The sequence below is a fragment of the Capra hircus genome, chromosome 12 (assembly GCF_001704415.2).
Source record: "Capra hircus breed San Clemente chromosome 12, ASM170441v1, whole genome shotgun sequence".
Lineage (NCBI taxonomy): Eukaryota > Metazoa > Chordata > Mammalia > Artiodactyla > Bovidae > Capra > Capra hircus.
The window spans coordinates 59,779,621-59,802,315 of NC_030819.1; the positions used below are offsets into that span (position 1 = coordinate 59,779,621).

Sequence of the window (22,695 nt, forward strand, 5' to 3'; positions counted from 1 at the left end):
AGGCAAGAATACTGGAGTGGGTTTCCATGCCCTTCTCCAAGGGATCTTCCTGACCCAGGGATCCAACCTGGATCTCCTGTGTCTCCTGCACTGCAGATTCTTTACCTGAGCCACCTGGGAAGCGTTTACACTTACTTACATGGTTGAAATTAAATCTCACTAGACTGTGAGATAAGAGGCTTCTGGAAGCTTCCTGATGGGAAAGACTGACTGTGGGGGAAACTGGGTCTTGTTCTGATGGGCTGGGCCATGCTCAGTAAATCTTTAATCCAATTTTTTCTTGATGGGCAGGGTTGTGTTCTCTCCCTGTTGTTTGACCTGAGGCCAAACTATGGTGGAGATAATGAAGAAAGGTCCTTCAAAAGGTCCTGTGTTCGCATTGCCGCACTCAGTGCCCCCAATCCTGCAGCAGGCCACCAGTGACCCACGCCTCTGCCAAAGACTCAGACTCCTGGACAATCACGGGCAAGTCTGGGTCAAGCTCCTTTCTCCTGGGTCCTGGTGTGCAGGATGTTTTCTTTGTGCCCTCAAAGAGTCTGTTTCCCCAGGCCTGTGTAAGTTCTGGCAGCTCTATTGTGGGGTTAATGGTGACTTCTTCTAAGAGGGCTTATGCCATACCCAGAAAACTAGAAAATTAAGGGCAGAAAACTAAGATCATGGCACCCAGTCTCATCACTTCATGGAAAATAGATGGGGAAACAATGGAAACAGTGACAGACTTTATTATTTTGGGCTTCAAAATCACTGCAGATGGTGACTGCAGCCATGAAATTAAAAGACATTTGCTCCTTGGAAGGAAAGTTATGACCAACCTAGCATATTAAAAAGCAGAGACATTACTTTGCCAACAACTGTCTGTCTAGTCAAAGCTACGGTTTTTCCAATAGTCACATATGGATGTGAGAGTTGGATTATAAAGAGGACTGAGTGCCAAAGAATTGATGCTTTTGAACTGTGGTGTTGGAGAAGACTCTTGAGAGTCCCTTGGACTGCAAGGAGATCCAACCAGTCCATTCTAAAGGAGATCAGCCCTGAATATTCATCGGAAGGACTGATGCTGAAGCAGAAACTTCAATACTTTGGCCGCCTAATGTGAAGAACTGACTCATTGGAAAAGTCCCTGATGCTGGGAAAGATTGAAGGCAGAAAGAGAAGGGGACGACAGAAGATAAGGTGGTTGGATGGCATCACCAACTTGATGAACATGAGTTTGAGTGAGCTCTGGGAGATGGTAATGGACAGGGAGGCCTGGTGTGCTGCAGTCCGTGGGGTCATAAAGAGTTGGACACAACTGAGCGACTGAAGTGAACTGAGACTGTGAGATCTTTGAGAAGAATATATCTCATTCTTCTGTCTCCAGAATCTGGTACAGTATCTGGCACATGTTGAATACATAATTACAATGTTTTTTGAAATATGTATTTCAGATATTAATTTAGAAACTCAACACAAACAATGACATGTAGCCAAAATCAAACTGCTAAAACAAAATGATAATTTGTCCTTACACTTATAGCACTTTTAGCTCTTCAAAGGTTAATTGAATTAAACTAGAATAACTAAGTGTTGCACTTTAGATTCCAAATAACTATTATTATTACATCCACATTTGACATCAAATTAACAGATGTTTTGACATCTTAAATGATAATCACATTTTCAAATCAACCATGCAGTAACCCAAACTGCTACAAGTGACCTGAACTATCAGAATAAGTTTTATCCATTTTAGATTCATTAGTTATATAATATTGTCTTGCTTTTGGTATGTAAAAGTATGGGCCACACAGTTAGAATATTTTATAACAAGTTTGAAACCATTTGTTGAACATGTAAAGGATTTCTCAGGATTAAATTTAACCAATTGATTCTTCCAAGTATCTAACTCTTCTAGAATTATTTTTTCAATGAGCTATTTAACATAAACTGATTTGCTGTAGATTTAGATAGTCTCAAAATATATCTTAAACTGATTTAATGTTTGGGATGGAAGCTTGAAAGAAATACCAAGCAACATAATTTTAGATAGAAGTAGTAACTATGTCTTTTTCAGCTTGAGTAATATGAAATACATAAGCAAAAGGCATTAGTAAAATCTCACTGTGGATGGTGACTGCAGTCATGAAATTAAAAAAAAAACTTGCTTCTTGGAAGAAAATCTATGACAAACCTAGATAGCGTATTAAAAAGCAGAGACATCAAACATCACTTTACCGACCTAGGCCTAAATAATCAAAGCTATGGTTTTTCCAGTAGTCAAGTAAGAGTTGAACCATAAAGAAGGCTGAGCACCAAAGAATTGATGCTTTGAACTGTGGTGCTGGAGAAGACTCTTGAGAATACCTTGGACAGCAAGATTACCAAACCAGTCAATTCTACAGAAAATCAACCCTGAATACTTATTGGAAGGATTGATGCTGAAGCTGAAGCTCCAGTCCTTTGGCTACCTGATGCACGGAGCCGATTCACTGGAAAAGAGCCTGATGCTGGGAAAGATTAAGGACAGGAGGAGAAGGAGGTGACAGAGGATGAGATGGTTGGATGTTATCATCGACCAGTGGACATGAGTTTGAGCAAACTCTGGGAGATAGTGAGAGAAGCCTGATGTGCTGCAGTCCTTGGGGTTGCAAAGAGTCCAACACAACTGAGCAACTGAACAACAACAGAAATAATAACAGCAAAAATGAGATTGACTACAATTTCAGTTACTATTTACTGAATGGTTACTGTTAATTTCCTGAAGACTCTGCCAAATGGGGATAAACTGGTACCTAATTTACATAGTTGAGTGGTTAGAATGAAATAATAATGCAGGTACAGATCCTGGCCTCTACCAGACTCATAGTAACCCTCTATTCAACCCATTCCTCATGACCTTAGAGAATGCTGTGTCCTCTGAGTCTTTTCACAGAGACCACCCTCTGGAAAATTTCTGAGCCTCACACATCCTCTAAATGTATGTTCTAGTGTGCCAAGATCCCTGAGTATTTATTTTATGCCTTTTTCTGTCATCTGCCATGACACTCATTTCTCCTTTATCAGCAAAGGTCACCACTCTGTCCAGAATTCCTAGACCTACCCTAGCACTGAGTATTTCCTACCCCCTGGCTCCTTGTCTGAGTGTTAAATCCTGTATCTCAAAATAATGCCTTCAGGTCAATGAATTCTTGCTTTAAGAATCGTACCCTCCAGTCCCCTTGATCAAGATCCTCAAAAGCCAGGCCCAGGGGTATACCTTTAGATCCTAGTAGTCCATCCTAGCTGATCCTTGCCGTTCCTTCAGGGTATAATACTCTTCTTCCCTTCCTTGTCTGCAGGTTCCACTGGGATTTGAGCCTACTTAATTGGCCTGGTGGGGCTTCCCTGGTGGCTCAGTGGTAAAGAACCCACCTGCCAATGTAGGAGACTTGGGTTCAATCCCTGGGTTGGGAAGATCCCTGAAGAAGGAAATGGCTACCCACTCCAGTATACTTACCTGGGAAATCCCATGGACAGAGGAGCCCGGTGAACTGCAGTCCATGGGGTTGCAAAGAGTCGGACATGACTGAGTGGCTAAACAAAAGCAGTAACAATTTTTGGCCTGGCATCCAAGAAAGGTGGTGGCACAGTTCCCTTGGGAAGTGGTATGGGCACCTGCTGCCTTGTTGAGAAGCCTCCAGAGTATCTTCCTACACTGGGAAGTGCCAGCTCTCAGAAGGGCAAGGGGTCACCTCTGTAAGTGTCACAAGTCCAGAGGGGTGTACAGAGACATAATCTTCAGGGGGATCTGTCCAGATGTCCCCAACCATGCTTCAGGGTCTCAAGTATTTTCAACCAGTGGCCTGGCCTTTGCATCGCAGGCTCTAATTCTGCCCCATGCTTGCTGCTCAGCTGCACCTGCTCTCTACTGCAGGACGTGGGGGCCTTTTTGAAGCTACTGAAGAGTCCTTCATGTTCTTACACATCCATTAACTTTTCATAAACCACCCTCAGCTCCTCAACATCCCTGTGGAAGCCATCAATACAATAACCAGCCAACTCCACTGTCATTAGGCAGTGTCCTCCGAATGCTTTCAAATGTGGGAATCATTAAGGGAGTAAGGGTGTTCCCTTCTGCCAGGATGTTTTCCCGGGTATCTACCACCTTATACCAGAAACTACCTATGCTCCACATGTAAGTTACATTGGGGGTCCCACTGAACTTTTTTCTTATAAGCCAAAAAGGGAATGATCTAGTCTCCTATATCCATCTTATTTTCTGCTTTCCTGGAATCACCTGTGTCAATTAGGGTCCTCTGGGAAGAAGATACCAGAGAGAAGTGTAAGAGGGTTATCAGGGAAACACCTGTGGAGGATGAAGGGGAGAAGGAGTCAGCATAGGTGGGAGAGCCTCAAACCACAATACAGGTCTGGTTTGACAAAGAGAGATGGGCACAGGATGAGAATTTGGTCAAAGAGCTTCAGACCGCAGTGCAGCTCTGAAGAGATCATGGCCATTCCCCTGGGGGTCAGAGAGCCAAGACTGGCTATTAGAGTAAGTCCTGCATTGGGCAAGAATGACTGGTCCAAGGCTTTGGCCACGTGTGGTCCTCGGCTGAGAGCAGCCCAGGGAGATAGTTGCCTTGGTGTCAAGCCCATGGTGGATCTGAAATGTGTGAGTAGCTGGAGTCTCTCTGATAATTCCACTGCTTGAAACAGGTGCTTTAGAAGGGGATCTGAATGAATAGAGCATTTGAGTGCCTAGAATGTTCCATTCTGACCTAGGGGGTGGTCATATAAGTGTGTGCACTTTATGACAATTAATCTAGTCATGGACATAGGACTTGAGTTCTTTTTTATATGCCTTTTATATAAGTACATTTGTTATGCAAATATATTTAATTTAAAGATGTCAAGTAAAGATACGAAGCCACTACTCTGAATAATTCTACCTAGACATTCCAGAAAAACTTACCCCCAGAAATAACCACACAGTGAATTATAAGTAGTTTCAATTTTATGTATATTATTCAAAGAATTGCCTCATTTCTCCCACCACACTCTGTACTATCTCAATATAATGAGTTATCTCTGCATGTTATAGAGTAACTGAAGACAAAGACTCTTATCTTTTTGAACCACAATATTCTCAGAACTTCTAAAATTCTTAAATATATATTTTCTTCATGCATGATTTTAGTCTGTATTAAAGTCCTATGTATAATGCATTCTTGCAGAGTTTCTGCCCAGACCTGAGGTCTGATTATTGCTGGGATGGAAAGTGAGTGCCTGAGATTTCAACTTCTCTGGTACAAATCTGTAGCTGTTCAAGTGCCTTAGATAGAATTTGGATCAGGAGACTGGAACAATGGCCAAGCACACCCCCAGTCCTGTTGGTATAGTCCATTGACTTCTTGCTCTGACAGCCACAACTTAAGAGTCTTTATCTCAAAAGTCACAGCAATAAATGGAAACATAAATAGAATAGCATGAATTCAGTACCAGCCAGAAAGCAGTGACTAAATTTGGAAGTAGGCTGCCTTTGTTTTGCCAATTTGGCATTCGGATCTCTGCTTTAGGTCTTACTCCATTATTCTGGTCATGGCCCTCTCTCCAAAAGCAAGATCAAGGCATTCTCACAAAAGTGGGAACATTTCTCCTTTTCGATAAAGAGGAAGCAAGAAGTACTTTCGAAATTTTCCAACCATGAACTCCATGTGAAAGATTTAGAAAAATAAAATGTTGAAAACCTGTTGGAAACAGAATAATTGTCTTTTTTTAGTATGCTTGGACATTCTATCAGTCTCTTTGTCAAATTTCACCAATGCCTTTTAATTAATGAGTATTTCATTAATAAGAAGTCAAAAATTTTTAAATAGAATTCAATTTGTTCTCTCTTGAAAAATGACCCCCAAATCCTATAAAATGAAGTTGTAAGAATTGCCCTTCTAAAGTGTGTTTTGATGGAGCTACTTTTCAAAATGCAATTAGAAAGTATAGATAACTTCATCATTGTGACATAAATTCAACACAAGATTTTTAGAAGAATTTTTTTATTTTGTAACAAAGTCACATTCTTTAAGATTAATGTGACAGAAAACGTGCTCTACTTCTGCCCTGCTTCTGTCCTAGAGAAGTTTTCAAGCTGGCTACATCAGGTTTCCAGGACAGATGTCAGACCCGTGTTTTTGAGCTTTTGTCAAATAAAGCTTCAAGTCGTGATCTGGCCCCAGCAGCTGACATAAGGGAGCTCTCTTCAGTCGACAAGTAAAGAAACATTTGGAAAAAAAATCTGTAATACCTGAAAAGAAATTTCATACATCATTGAAAACAAAGGAAAGGAAAGCTAAGTAGATTGGGATTGGAGCTCTTTTTAAAATCATGTTAGCCCAAAGCGTTCCAGTCAGTAGTCTGAAGGCACCAGAGATGAGGACAGATTTACCGCTTGACTTCCCTGACTAACAATCTCTAAGCTTAAAGGAATCAGTGTAAAAGGGAATGGTGAAGCTTAATGCATTCTGAGTTTTTCTAAAGGCGGTATGTTGCTTAAGCATGAATTCTCAGGATATAAAATGTAAAGATAAAGTAGACTATCTTGACTGCATAACAAATTTAGAAACAGGGGGGAAAAACTGAAATAGTGCCCGGAAAAAGCCAAGGAGTCTTTCTAGAAGAAGAATGTGGAATAAAATAAATGCCTAGGGTTTTGGCTTGGAGCTATGTCTATATAACAAGATTGATTCAATTATTCTGTGGCTGTTTCCTTTTTTGTTTAAAATAATCCAATAGCTGCAAAAGCAATCTGGGAACTGCATGGTTTATGGGATCCAGTGTTCAAGACAGGAAAAGAAATGATAACCAAACTGCATTTGAGGATAAACCATTTTTGTAATCAAAATGTCTATGATGAAGGTAAGTGGGGAAATATTTATTACTGTCCTTGTTTAATCTAAACTTCTTTTTTATCAAATTAACCTAGAGTGCATGCAACTCAAGTTAACAAATAAGTGATGCCCATTTCTGTTTTAATGCGCTGGGCTAGAGAAACTGTCCCCTTAGGTGGAGTTGTAAAGCTGACTACCACTTGGAATTGGTACTTTGTTTTCCACAAACACTTGTAACATAATCCATATATAAGTAGGATGAAATAAGGTGCATACTTCCTTGTTTCCATGGAGCATATACATGTCATATAACCTGGGAGTGTGAAGGGGGAGAAAGGGTGCTGTGGGATACAGAACCAACAATAGACGAAATAGCTTCTGAAAAATAAAGTCGATATTTCCAACTAATTCATAACCTAGCTGCTCATCTCTTCTCAATCAAAGGTTGAGAAAAGGGAAGGCAAGAATTTTTCACGGCTCCTTCCCTGACGGCCATGAACAATACTCACAGGTATCTGAGCTGAAAGCACCAGCCCAGCTGTTACGGTGAAGAGCCACTCCCCAGTCTTCCTATCATGTATTCGATCTTGGAAATTAGCCATGAGAAACAAGAGAGATGCAAACATGATGCAGTTGATGAGATGTGCATGATGTATTGCAAGACAGGAAGCTCTTATCTGGAAGAAATCAGTTTAAGCCACCATAGGAAAAAAGTCCTTTGCATTATTATATGAGTTCCAAGCTTTGACGACGGTCAACACGGCATGGATCTTCATGGTATGTGGATTAAGGTGGAAGCAAAAAAAAAAAAAAAAATCCAGCAGAATCCAGATCTACAAAGGACAAAAGGATTGAGTGGGAAATGCTTGTCAAGCTGTTGGAAACACAGGGTTCTATCAATAACTGATTGAAAAGAGGGCTGTTGCCCTGTTGCTGTACCACAGCCATATTTGTAATTGCTGTGAAGATGTATAAACTTGAATGTTCACCCGCCACTCTAGCTTCCTGACCAGATTACAGCCTCAGCAGCAACTATACTACAGTTTAGCCAGTTCAAATTCCACCCCCCCCCCCAGCATATTCTGACACCACCATCATCTCTCATCATGTCCTCAGTAGTTTTTAGGAGTTCCCAGGATACTCACTCTCTTACTCTCTGGTCCATCATTTAAGCTGCTGCCCACAGATTTTGTGAGGCAGCCACCTCCCCTTCCTGCAGCTGCTCCATCCTATACAGAGGAACTCCAGTGGAATGGCCAGCGTCTCCACCTTCAAAACCTTCCAGAGCTCTGTGGTTGCTGTCACTGTGTTCTGCACAGAAACACAAGAATGTTTCTTCCCATGAATTCTGTGCAATATCGTGTCACCTGGGCCTTTATGCAGTACTGTAGGTGCCAGGAGTGATTCTGGGTCCTTGTCAACCGGTCCTTATAGCTTCTCAGGAGTCAGAGCCCATCTCTTGGGCCAGCAGAGGAATAAGAATGCTCTGCCCTCATCTCCTCACTCATCATCACTTTCTGCTCAACACCCAGCTCTCCCTCACTTCTCCCTGATGCCCTCAAATACTCCTTTTCAGCCAAAAGGAGCAAACTAGAAAAAGCTGCCAAGCATAGGAATGGCAATCTAGGAGGAGGAGGGATGAAGGGCCACTGGTCTCCCACACCCAGTCTCTAGAGTGTTGCTTATGCTGCACTGTCATATGAAGAAGTTGTTCTCAAAAAGTTCACTCCTACTGAGTTTGAGTCTCAGAAGGCAAGGTACCCACTGTGACAAGGCGCAATGCAGGCATTTTCTGGTAGATGCTTCCATAGGCTCTTGGTCCAGGAATCAGGGCTTTCAAAGACCCAGAGACCAACACTGCTGCTCATTTTCAAGGCCCTGAGTAGGCTTAGGATGGACCTAGATAGGTTCACGTGCAATAATCTGATGCAGTGTTACCTGGAAGACATCCAACTGGAGCTCTCCAGGAAGCTGGCTGCTTTTTATTTGCTGTTTTTATAAGACATGTGTCTGACAAAATCTTGAGATCTCGATATCAGCTAAGCAGACTGGAGACAAACAGTCTTTGGTATGAGAAACTGCCATTCAGTGACTGTGATTTGGGCGATTTGCTCAACTATCCCATCCAAGCCTCCGTTTTCTCATCTATAAAATGGAGAGGAAATAAAAACTAAAGTTGTCAGTGAAGACTAAGTGAAATAACACTTATAAGGGAGTGGCCTCAGGTACAGTAGGTGGTCAGTAACTGTTGGTGACCATTTACCAGCATCACAGACTTAAACACAGACAAGCCTGGAGCTGACTAATGCAAATGTTATTGTCTCCTTCAGAGAACAGGTCCCCTAAAGTTAAGTGAAAGTGAAGACGTTCAGTCGTGTCCGACTCTTCATGACCCCGTGGACTGCAGCCTACAAGGCTCCTCCGTGTCGTCGTTAAATGAAAGTAGGAGCAGACGCTAAGTACTGTCACCTACAAAAAGGAAAGACAGATGCTGCAGGCATGGCAGTGAGTTGCCCAAAGTCTGAGGATTCTGATAGAAGAAGGCTGTAGGAGCCAGACCAGGACTGCAGCTCAAGTCGCTGATATGGAAGCAATTAAAGAATGTGATAAAGGCTCTCTTTCAGCCACATGTAGTTTGATTTAAAGTGAAAGCAATAGGAAGAGACCTGGTGGCATCTGGAAGGTTTAAGCAGGTCTGATTTTAAGTTCAGAAACATATAACAGTCATGTTAAACACAAGGGGAACTGTTGGGTGGTGGGTGGCTCTGTGTGGCTGAGGGCCTCAAGGGAAAGTGAGTTCCTGACACTACAAGGACCTCGGAGGTAGAACTTACTGGCTTGGCTGGGTTCACTTCATCTCCTGCAGCTGAGTAGGGAGGTGTGAGCAGGAATGTGGGAGAGACCCAGACCAGGCATCACAAACTCACTGACTGTTCCTGATGACCCACTATGTTGTTCTCCCGAGGGCACCACATATCATCAGGTGCTCCACAGCCCAAGAGCACAAAGTCAGCCTCACTGCTCATCAGCTCAAGTGAGCTTGACAAACTGACACCCTAGTGCCTATGGGAAATGGGATGGCCTGTGTGTCTGGAGCGGAACACAAGCAGGAGACTCACAGGCGTTTTCCAAGGCAGTTAGAAGACAAATGGAAGCGCATCAAATGAAAATCAAGTGTCCCTGTCTCTATTTTGCAGACTGTAATCTGTGAATGGGTAACTGATACTGAAAAATAATAACAGAGATAGATATAACAAGGTAATATTTTGAAAATTATGAGTGTGACTTTTTCCTTGCCTTTCTGAGTTCCTGATCTTCACCCACCTTGCCCCGAGACAACCACCTGCATGGGAAATCAAGATTTGTTCCAGAAATGAACAGGGTGAGATTGAGGTTGTACTTGGTTTCTGACAATGTAGGAACTTTTAGCAACATAAAGCTTTACTAATACTCTAAATCACTTTATTCCTTACATTTCTTCTTCCATGGTATAAAGAAAATAATCCTCCTAGCTATGTTGTGACTAGAGAAGCAAGTCAATAAAGCTTATGGTTCTACTGCAGATGAAAGACCTTACACAGAAGAAGGCGATGGGAACCAGAAGGAAAGAGGAGACCAGGGAAAAAGAAAGGGAGGAGGGGAAGACCATTACACTGTGTGACCATTTCATTGTGCAACAGACATTGCCTGTCTTATCTGGGCCTCAACCTAGTCTGGTGTGGATATCACATATCAAACCATCAACATTCAGGCTGAGGACAGATAGGGGCTCCTGGGACTATACCAGCCTGTACAGAGTCGCAACAAAATAATCTTGGTTGTTTGGCAAGGTGAGGGGGAGACAGGCCTAAGTTTTAGCTTTCCTGGACCACTCTTGGTTCCAAACAGCATAGAAGAGACCCAGGTATACTGAGAATCTGGCTGGGGTCCAGGCTCAGAGCATCACCGTCCCTGGGGCCAGGTGGCTCTGGGTTGAGCGTTTTGGCCTAGACAGAAGCCAAATGAGAGTCACCCTCAGAATTCAGAAGGCTTCCTAGCACCCCTGGGAGAACAGTGGAGGCTAAGCGTCCTGTAGAGTATGACAGGCATTGACAAAGAGGGAGAAACAACAGCCAGAATGTAGCCACAGAGGTTCACAGGGTGCAAGATATCACCCCAGGAGCCAGGGAGCCAAAGGACACCAAGTCTGAGGACCCTGATTTTGCTTCCACCATGAGATCTTGTAAGTCTCACCATTCTTACCACTTAAACCAGATGACTTTTTGAAATGAAACTAGGTACTAAGCAGATGACACAAATCTGAGAGATAAATAGTGTTGGGGTTCTTTTCCTAAAAGACTGAGCTGAAGGTGCCTTTTTAAGACTGCAAATCAGAATCCAAAGTATTAAAGTTAGTTGCGAATTGTATTGGCTTTTTTTCCCCCAGGTAATTCAGTTCAGTTTAGTTCAGTTGCTCAGTCGTGTCCGACTCTTTGCGACCCCATGAATCACAGCACACCAGGCCTCCCTGTCCACGGCAACAAAACCAGATTAATTATAGAAAAAAAAAAGAGAGATACATAGTCTCTGCATATTATAGCTAAAGTATGAATGAAATCTGCAGTCCTCTGCAGCTGAATAAAACGAGAAGTGGGAATGGACAGACCAACCAGGAGATATACCAGGCATTTATTCCTCATCAAAGTGAACCAGGAATGGGGTAATCCACAGCAATAACAAGGAATGACAGTGTTAAATGTTGACCTTGTTCTTATGTATATTTTTTGAGGGATTGCATGAACATGGATGAATGTCACTAATGAGCTCACCCTAACAGCGAGGCTGATTATCATTTAAAAAAATAATATTTATGGTCAGTGACTAAGCGGTAAACACATCTACTGCCTGAATTCAGGAAGTGACATTTCATAGTGCTTCTCAGTCATTAGTTATACACAGGCACCTACATCGGATATCTGCTACCACATAAGCAATAGCTTAAAATAACAAACCCTTACAGTCTCTGAGGTTCAGGGATCCCAGAGCAGCACAGTTGGGTAGTTGGATGGTTCCAAGTCAGGGCCTCCCAGTTAGCTGTTGCCTTGCAGTCTGCAGTCCCCTGAAGGCTGGATCTAGAGGATCAGCTCCAAGATGCTCCCTCTCACGGCTTTTGGCATGAGGCCTTAGAGCCTTGTCATGGGAGTTTCTTCATAGAACAGCCAGAGGGTCTTCATGATGTGGCAGATGGCTCCCTCAGAGTGAACGATCTGAGAGAGAGAAGCAGAATGACATCCCATCATTTTGCAGTATTCTATTAGTCCCACTGACCAACTATAATACAACATGGGCCGTGATTACACAGGGCAAGAATACCCGGAGCTGGGATTGCTGGGGCCATCCTGGAGGCTGCCTGTATGAGGCTTTGTAAAGGAGAAAAAATTCAACAGACCACCCCTGCCCCCAATAAGTTCTTTGTGACTTGAACTTGCAAAAACATGAAACTAAATTACAAACCCTTTTGGCATAAATAAGTTGTACAAAAATACACTATAACATTTTAAAGCTTTGTGTTGCTCCAGAATAATCAGGCCTCACAGAAATCTTCTCAATCCCGAGATACACATTTTAATAAGGTGTCCCTTGATAACTCCACAACCATCTAGCTTGCTCACTGGAAGATAAGTTTCACATTGCAGTGTTATTGAAAGCTGCATTAAATAGATATCTAATCCACTTACTGCTAGAATCAACAGAAAATTCTGCATTGCTTTTTTACTGCTACACTTTTTGCTGATGAATGGCTGCAAGTTTGCCTGTGCAAAAATGGAATCTGCATAATACATCTGCTCCCAGCATAAATATGGTACTGGCTGCCACAGGACAAATTCTTTGGGTTTCGGCATGCCTATATTCTGTAGGCCCCAAAATGATTCATTTTCCCTCTCCCCTTTTTGATCTGAACTACTGTAAAATCTTCCTTTTCAGAATGCTATGATATCATTTGCCTTTGGCTTGGCATAAGAAAGATCATAAATGAAACTGCAAAGCAGCCGCTGAAATCACGTGGTGATGCTCAGTTTGAAGGCGAATCTCTAGATGGTACACAACATACTCATATTAGTTAATTCTAATCACGGAAATTAAAAAGTGACCTCAACTTGTGTCCTACTAGTACAAATGTTTTCTCCGCATGCAACTGTTTCCAAATGTTTCAATTTATGCTGAGAAGCACAATCGAATGAAAAAGTGCCTGTTTTCATTAATAGACACATCAGGATGTTACCCCAAGAGAGGGGAAGGGAAAGGCATCCCCAGATCGCAGCTGGGTCTCTATCAGTAGCGCTGGTTCCATTAGTCCTGCCAGTGTGGGGGCCATGCTGAGAACCAGGGGCCTTCTATTCCGACTCCCTCTTTCTTGTGTCCTGTCTAGATTGTGAGATTACCCCACCTTCACACCAGGTCCAGCAAGATGACAAGTCATCATTTTGAAGTATTAACTGAAGGGGCAAAATGACTGTGGGGATTAGGAAGCTCTTGTCATGGTAAAGTTGGTTCAGTACTGGAAAACATTTTCTATATGTTTGAGGAGATATTGAACCACTTGCTACTGAACTTCCTTTGACCATCCAGAAAAATACTCTCTGGACCTGAGAGCTGCTTAACAAAGGATTTTGTAGCTTTGACATGAGCATGGCTTTCAAGGATTGGACATCGGGACCATCAGCCACAGTCCATTATGTTCTAACAGTGAGTGTATCAGGACCCCTTGTCTATCTGAGCAGGTAAAATAATCCTCAAAAAATGTCCCCTAGCCTTGACCCTCACCTCACAGGAACCCAGGAGATGGAGCTCTGACATTAGCTGCTCAGCTCTGTCTGTTGGTTTATGGCAGCTGACATCAACACCAGTCCTGGAGAGATATAGCTCATGGGTCTTCCTGTTCACCCTCTCTTGCCTGCTGTTAGGAGATGAATGGCCACTTACTCATTGAAAGAGACAAGAAATTAAATCTCTCACACAGAGCCAAGAACACACCAACTTTAGGCCTTTGTTAAAGCACAGCTGCAGATGGAGAAAGGCCCCCTACCCCGACCCCATCCCACTCCCAGTTTCTGGCTAATCAGTATATGGCTTGGGGGTACTCTGCAGAAGAGCCTGAAGTACTGTAAAGCCGTGCATGCAAAATGCTGATGTCGACTCTGCTCCAGGCCTTTGCTTTTTAAAGACATGCTTTCAAAACCCTAAAAGCATGGAGGGATGATGGCTGGAGACAAAGAGAGAGAAACTGCTTTGTTATGAAATCCCTTGGGATAATTCTCAGATGTACTCAAGATTCAGTTCTGGTGGGGAAGTTCCCAGAAACCCATTTTACCGAGGGTCACGTTCACTCTTTGCTGCTGAACTGCTTCAGGGGATCCGAACTAAAGCATCACGAAGAGAAGGAGGAAAGGAGAACAAGGAAATCCTCACAGCAGCAGAGCAGGCTTGGGGCGCCCACAGCCAAACCCGACCCACCAGCAGTCATCTCAGGTCCCCTGGCAACACTTCTGTGCTGCTGGGACACGGCTGGATTCCCCTTTCATTGACGATGAAAATGCATCCTGTAGAGACCAAGAAAGGGATCCCTGGAAGTGAGCTGCCTGCTCACACTTTAGCCACCTGGGCTGGGAGGAGACAGCAGGGGCTAGAATCTCATTAGACCTGAAGCCAGGGAGTGGTTTAAAGCATTATTATGTCATGAGGTTGTCAAGGTCACTGGCCAGGCTGCCTCTCTGAAATCCTGTGGTTCTTGATGACAGGTTCTCTCAACCAGGTAAGGAGCGGAGCGGTGGCCTGAAGCACAGGAGCAAGCAGCCCAGCTTGGCTCAGGAAGGTGACTGCACACTGAGCTGAGTCGTGGGGGGCAGGGGCCGGCGGCAGTAACAACCCTTACTGTCCACTGAACTAGTGGAAAGACTATCCCTGGTGTTACCACCACTCACAGTTCTGGAAGAGTGCCTGCCTGCCCTGTCATCACCCTGACATCTGAAAGAGACACCCATCACTCCCTGAGTGCTCAGGCTGAGTTACCTATCCCTTCATTTCCAAATGGGACCCTGTATTAGTTCCCTCAGGATATATAACAAAGTGGCACAAACTGTGTTGTCTCAAACGATGGAAATTTATCCTCTTACAGTTCTAGTGTCTAGAAGTCCAAGTTTAAGGTGTTGGCAGGGCCAGGCTTCCTTTAGCGCCTCTGGGAAGGACTTTTCCTGGTTTCTTCACACGTCTCATAACCCCAGGTGTTCCTTGATTTGCAGTGGCCTCATCTGTCTTCCCACTATGTCTTCGTGTCTTCACACGGCATGTCTGTCTTTGTCTAAACTCCCCTCTTATAATGACACCAGTCATACTAAATTGATCTGATTACATCTTCAAGACCCTATTTCCAAATAAGGGTCATTTACAGAAACTGCTGGGTGAGGATTTCAACATATCTTTTTGAGGAACACGATTCAATCAACAACAAGCCCATTCTTCACTCTGTACCAAGATGGGAATACATATGACTTTCCCAGGTTCACAGCTGGACAAACCCTGCTGCCTGACAAGCTCACTGAACACCAGGCAGATGGCCAACCAAAGTCGAGGTGTTAAAATGGAATCTTTGAAGAAGTGAAGGGCAACCCTGTGCCCTTGGAAGTCGAGGTCAGCTTAGGATCCTGAACCTGACAATAGCTTCCATGGCTGTCCCTGTCTTCTTTCCTGAAGTTCCAGAGGAGAAGGTGTAGACCTTCACCAAAAAAGTTAGCTGGGAGGGGCTGTCCTTCCTGCAACCTCAGAAAAATGGATCCTGGCTATCTGTTCAGTGGTGTTCTTGAAGACCTCTAGACCTACTGGGCAAAGCCTTCTCAGTTTGGGAATCACTCAGTCTGCGGAACTCAGAGAAAACGTGCCTGGTGAGATGTGCCTGCCTTAGCTCTCCCAATGGAGGCTGTTCCTTAGGACTAGCACAGACCTTTTGCATTGTCCTCATGTCAGGACCCTGTCAGAAACTCTTCCAAAGGGTGGTATTCTTGTGCATCGAAGCCACAGGGTGGAGATCTCACTCTCAGAAACAGAAAAGACCCAAACATAACACCTCACCACTTGTGTGCTTTCTCTAGGATGTTCAGAGAGGGAGGCTCTGATGCTTTTCACCGGACGCTAATACTGTGTTGTCTAAAACATCACCCTTCATAACTGGATTAAAGTTACTGACTTTGACATAGCAATTTTCTTTTTGGAAGCAAGGATATGGTTAATATAAAGTGCTGTTATTGTTCAGTTGCTAAGTCATGCCCTACTCTTTTGCAACGCCACAGACTATAGCCTGCCAGGCTCCTCTGTCCATGGGATTTCCCAGGCAAGAATACTGGAGTGGGTTGCCATTTCTTTCCCAAGGAGATCTTCCCAAGCCAGGGATTGAACCCATTGGCAGGCAGATTCTTTACCCCTGATCCACCAGGGAGGGCCAATATCAGGTGGGAAACGGTTAATGGGCAAACAGCAGAATTGGGAGAACATATTTCTCACAGCCAAGGGAGAGAAAAAAACAAAACAAAACCACAGAGAGATTTGGTGTTCATTACAAAATTCTTTCTCATATTCGGGGATTATTTCTCTCTCACATCTTGAAGCCAGCTTGGTCCTCAAAAATATGTGACTGTCATTTAGTCACTTGCTGGGGGGTTTACATATATGATCTGACAGACCCCTAAAGAGATGGTCTAGCATGGCAAGTAACTGGTCCCAGAGCCAGACGGTTGGGCTCAAGTCCACACCCTACCTTCTATCTCCTTGCATGACTCTAGGCAGGCTGGCAAGTCTCTGTGCTGTGAAAAAGGAGATCTGAGCACCAACTTCCTGGAGCGATTACAAAGATTAAAAGAAATAACCTGTAGAAACGCTCAATAAATGTTAGCTCCTGTGGTTAGGTAGGCTTCCCTGGTGGCTGAGTGGTAAAGAATCTGTCTGCAATGCAGGAGACGCCAGGAGATGCATGCTGGATCCCTGGAGGAGGGCATGGCAACCCACTCCAGTGTTCTTGCCTGGAGAATCCCATGGACAGAGGAGCCTGGTGGGCTACAGTCTGCAGGGTCGCAACAAGTCAGACATGACTGAAGATGACTGAGCACACCCTGTTAGGTACTGTAACTATCCCCACTTTATATAAAAGGAATCTGAGCTTTGGGAAGAATGAATTGTTTGCTCTGGTCACACAACTAACTGCGGAAGACAGGACTCAACCCTGGATTTGAAAGCTCCCTGGACTCCCACCACAGCATGACTACTGCGCATGACTGCTTCCCTAACAATTTGGACCAACATCACCTTTCAGATTTCTGCTGGAAGTCCAGCACTGTCCTAGCCTTCCCTCTGGCTCAGAGCTTTGGAACCCATCTTCCCCAGCAAGCACCTTATAGTTCAGTCCAAACCCCCACCTTCAGCCAGATGCTTTCCTTGGAATATCCTTCAGCCAGCACTGCTCTTGAATTTCTAACACGAGTGGCCACACGTCTGCTGAAACAGCAGCAGCTGATGATAGCTTAATTCCTTGTCCTTCCTTCATTCAGTGATAACAGATTTTCCAGACACTATGGGTCAGGCACCATGTTCCCACTGATGACACAACCCAAGCTCATGGCCCCAGTCCGCACAGAGTTTACGGTCTAGAAAGGAAGGAAGACATATGGGTAATTAACTCACACATAAATGTTACGAACTGAGGTACCATTTATGAACACTGAGCAGTGGGAATACCAAGGGGGAGATGCTTTGGATGGGTCTAGATGATTGAGTCTGATTTCATAAAGAGGGTATCAGAATTGCAAAGCATCCTGGGAAAGAAGAAACAGGAAAGAGAGATGGAACAGGTCTGAACTTGAGTTACCATGGTGGTGTGGTCAGTGTGGCTAGAGCTTGCTGAGCCTGAGAGAGGGTGATAGGATACGGCTGGAGGTCCAAGTAGAGTCCAGAGGGAGAGGTCCTAGAAAATCTGTTGAGTAAACAATTTGTTTTTTCTTGTCCTGAAGCTGAAGCTCCAATACTTTGGCCATCTGATGTGAAGAGTCGACTCACTGGAAAAGATCCTGATGTTGGGAAAGATTGAGGGCAAGAGGAAAAGGGTGCGACAGAGGATGAGATGGCTGAAAGGCACTTCTGACCTAAAGGACATGAGTCTACACAAACTCAGGGAGACAGTGAAGGACAGGGAAGTCTGTCATGCTGCCGTTCATGGGGTTGCAAAGAGTGGGACTGGACTTAGCAACTGAACAACAATTGGTTCTTAAAATTTAAGCTGCATCAGAATCCCATGAGGGATTGATAAAACACAAATTTCTGGCTTCCTCCCAAAGTTTTTGATTCAGCAAATCTGGGATGAAAGTGAAAGTGCTAGTTGCTCAGTTGTGTCCCACTCATTGCAACTCCATGGCCTGTAGCCCAACAGTCTCCTCTACTGGAGTGAGTTGTCATTCCCTTCTCCAGGGGATCTTCCCAACTGAGGGACTGAAGTTGGGTTTCCTGCATTCCAGTGGTCATGTATGGATGTGAGAGTTGGACCATAAAGAAAGCTGAGCACTGAAGAATTGATGCTTTTGAACTGTGATGTGGAGAAGACTCTTGAGAGTCCCTTGGACTGCAAGGAGATCCAACCAGTCCATCCTAAAGGAAATCAGTCCTGAATATTCATTGGAAGGACTGATGCTGAAGCTGAAACTTCAATACTTTGGCTGCCTGATGTGAAGAACTGACTCATTGGAAAAGACCCTGATGCTGGCAAAGACTGAAGGCAGGAGGAGAAGGGGTCAACAGAGGATGAGATGGTTGGATGGCATCACCAACTTGATGGACATGAGTTTGAGTGAGCTCTGGGAGTTGGTGAAGGACAGGGAGGCCTGGCGTGCTGCAGTCCATGGGATCTCAAAGAGCTGGACATGACTGAGCGACTGAACTGAACTTCCTGCTTTGAAGGCAGATTCTTTACTGTCTGAGCCACCAGGGAAGCCCCAAATCTGGGATAGGGCCTGGAAATTCCCATTTCTAACATTTCCGGGTCTCTGCTCCCACTAGCACCACACTTTGAAATTCCCCTGAAACGGCAAAGAAAATCTCTTGAAAAAGATACATCATTGAGAAGTTGGGAACGAAAATTTAATGATTTCTGCATATCTCTCTGATCTTGTGACTTTCTCTCTCTCTCTCTTTTTTTTCTAGCCCACTCACCATGCTATCGACAGTTATCTCATATAGCAGGCAAGCCTCGGTGCTCTGCACTGGTTACTCCTCTTGCCTGGCATGCCCTTCCCTCATAGCCACATGCTTACTCCCGCCAGGCTTTTGGATTTTTCTCGTTGAAAGGTCTTCTGGAAAATGGTTTAAAATAATATGCCCCCTCTCCCCAACACAGACACACGCACACACACACTATCCCCCTAATCCAGCTTCATTTTTCTCCATAGCATACATTACCACACTTTACACTGTATATTTTACTCACTTATTTGAATAAATGTATGTGTCTCAACCATGAAAATTTAAGCTCTATGAAGGCATGGATTCTAGTGTTGTTTGTTCACTACGGGGCATCTAACAGAACAGTACTTGAAACACACAGTAAAAATACTTAATATTTCTTGAATGAATCAATCAAATTGACTTTCTCACACTCTGTTTTAAGACCTAGGCTTTCTCAGTCATTTTCTTGCTCAGTAGGGCCAGTCAAATGGCTCTATGTCACTTATTAATAGAATGGGAATAATAACATCTGTTTTACCCAGATTTCAGAGTTTGAAGAAGAAAAACTGAATTATGAAAGGGCTGTGAAACATTACCTGTAATGCAAATGAAAGTTGTTTTTAATAATTTTCCAATTCCCACAAAAGAATATGACATATATATGCAAAGGAGCCATTACTATGACCAGTATTTTTTTAGGCATACTTGAATAGGCAGATTTCTTTATTTCGCTATGTATTCATAAATAACTCTTTGTATGTGCCATAGAAATAGAAAAAATACAAAAGCTGCTAGTAGTAAGAAAAATAAATAGAAAGAAGTCAAGTGTAAGATTATTCAATTGAGTATATTTAATTAATATATAAACAGTAATGAGTGACATTGTTACAAGGCAACTCAAGGATTGTTAATTCAATATCATCTAGTAAAGTAACAGGGAAAAGCAAATGTTCATCAATTTTATTAATCTATATATATAACTCAAATGTCCCTAGGCCACTCCAAACTATGGGTTCAACTGAGATCACACTGACTGAATTCACGGTCTGCTGGCCTATATGCAGGCTCCCCTATACAACAGGCCACCTGAACAGACTGCTCCATTTATCCTGAGATGCTGTGGGTTATTTCCCTTTTGCTTATGATTATTTCAGGGTTTTCTGTAGCATCCTGTTTATTGATGTCTAGCACCCATAGCCCTTAAAGAAGGTGCCATGGGAACAGTGCTTTAGAGATTAGAGAACCATTTCTTATCACCTCAAAGTTAATACCCTACAAAGAGCCCAAGGGTCCTACCCAGACTGAAGCCATGTTATGTCAGCTTCCAGAAGGATCAGGTTGGCCCCTTTCTTTAGGTCTAGCATCTAAACCCTGGGGATCTAGACACTGAGCATCTAGACCCTATGAAATGACAAATGAAAAGACAATAGCCTTTTTCCCTTCCTCCATGTCATGCAGTTTAAGGCAAGTCCTATAAAATGATCATTATCAGAAAGCATGCCTTCTTCACATGACCACAAAAAATCCTTACTGTTGCACAGGCCATAAACAGGCTTTATCTTAAATTTCCTGAAAGCTTTACCTGGTGTATTAACTCCTCTAAGAAAGCAGACAGGGTTGTTGAAAGATAGGAAACAGGTAAAATAGACTCTCCGGCTTCAGCAGAACTAGTCGCAATTACACTTGAATTATGATTAGTGGAGCTACAAACAGGGCTGTTTTCCAAAGCACTCCTGACTTCCCCTTTGACCATTCTGCACTCTGGGTGAGTTTGCTCCAGAGGTGCATATTTTCTGCTTTCCGGCAAGGGGATGGAGTGCGTGCATGCTAAGTCACCTTGGTCGTGTCCGACTCTTGTGACCCCATGGACTGTAGCCCACCAGCCTCTTCTGTCCATGGGGATTCTCCAGGCAAGAATACTGGAGTGGGTTGCCATGCCCTCCTCCAGGGGATCTTCCCAACCCAGAGATGGAACCTGTGTCTCTTACGTCACCTGCGTTGACAGGCAGGTTCTTTACCACTAGCGCCACCTGGGAAGTCCACTAGCAAGGGGACATTTCTACAATTCTTCATTAAAGCAGTGAAGAATGACTCTTAATTTTTTCACCTTTGATGGGAAATATAAACAATCAGGACACCCTATCCTCTGGAGATGCACAATGGAGGGACCATCTCAGGTAACAGCCCTCATGACAGTGCTCCCGACAGGGTCGCTGCTCCCACTCCATTTCTCTACTGAGCAGGTGGCAATGCCTTTATCAGGCCAAGCATGGGGAGTCAGCGGGCTTTTGCATTTACAGTTGAGGAGTATTCCACATCTAACAAATGGGTATTTTCTTCTCAGTTAATAACACAACACTCTGACTTCCCTGGCAGTCTAGTACTTAAGACTTTGCCTTACAATGCAAGGAGTGTGGATTTGATCCCTAGTTGGAGAGCTAAGATCCTACACACCTCAAGACCAGAAAACCCAGAGAACCTGAAACAGAAGCAATATTGTCACAAATTCAATAAAGACTTTAAAAATGGCCTGCATCAGGGCTTCCCTGGTGGCTCAGTGGTAAAGAATCTGACTACCAAGGCAGGGAACCGAGGATGGATATCTGATCCAGGAAGATCTCACATGCTGCAGAGCAGCTAGGCCCGTGTGCCACAACTATTGAGTCTGTGCTCTAGAGCCTGGCAGTCCCAACCATAGAGCCCATGAGCTGCAACTACGGAAGCCTATGTCCTAAAACCTGTGCTGCACAAGAGAAGCCCCCCAAAGAGAAGGCTGCACACCACAGCTAGAGAGTGTCTTGTGCAGCAACGAAGACCCAGAACAGCCAAAAATCTCAATAAATAAATAAAATTATTTTAAAAACGGTCCCCATCAAAAAATTTAAACATAAACCCACCACAACATTGTAAAGCAACTATACTCCAAACTTAAAAAAAAATAATTTTGTTAAAAATAAAAATGCAGTTTTATTGTTAAAAAAAAAAAAAACCTCATTGGAGAGATCCTGAAATTCAAATGTCATAGAATCTTTCCCTTGATAAAATATACTCTTATTTCCATTTTTCTTGATTTTTCACTCTCCCCCTGAAAAACCCACATATATTTGCCTGTGAGCTGTGATCTGTACATTGCTCATAAACTGAGTATCTGATAGTGAAAATGCCATGTGTTATTAGCCCAGCTTGGAAGTCATTACAAAATGCAGCCACAGAAGCTGGTAGAGTCAGAACAGGCACTGTGAATTCAAAGGAGTCTCTTATATTATACACTTAAGGAGACACAATGCCACTAGCATTATTTACCTTCAGGTTCAAGTTCAAAAGTCTCATTATTGTTTTTTGTGAATAATTTAATAACACCACATCTTGCAAATTTAAAAAATGGTAAGAAAAGAAAAAGAAATGACAGAAAATTGAAATTTTTATTTTGTGTAATATTTAAAAGCAAACTGAGGGCTTAAAGGAGATGCTACATTGGAGATTAAAAATAACAACAAAATGGAGAAAACAGGAGTGAGGAGATAGGATGAGTAAGAGACCTTTAGCACCCTCAGCTTTGTCTTTCCCTAGGTTCTATTTACAGTAACCTATTTGTTTGTTCAAAGGTCTAACTCTT

At 43.4% G+C, this 22,695-nt stretch overlaps 1 long non-coding RNA gene across 1 annotated transcript in view; it reads right to left on the reverse strand.

Moving 5' to 3' along the window:
* LOC102178917 overlaps positions 1 to 22,695 on the reverse strand; it is a 543,725-nt gene that overhangs the window by 53,287 nt on the left and 467,743 nt on the right. Inside the window, exon 6 of the long non-coding RNA XR_001918944.1 lies at positions 11,840 to 12,088. This is a non-coding gene — a long non-coding RNA (uncharacterized LOC102178917). The remainder of the gene's footprint in view (positions 1 to 11,839; positions 12,089 to 22,695) is intronic.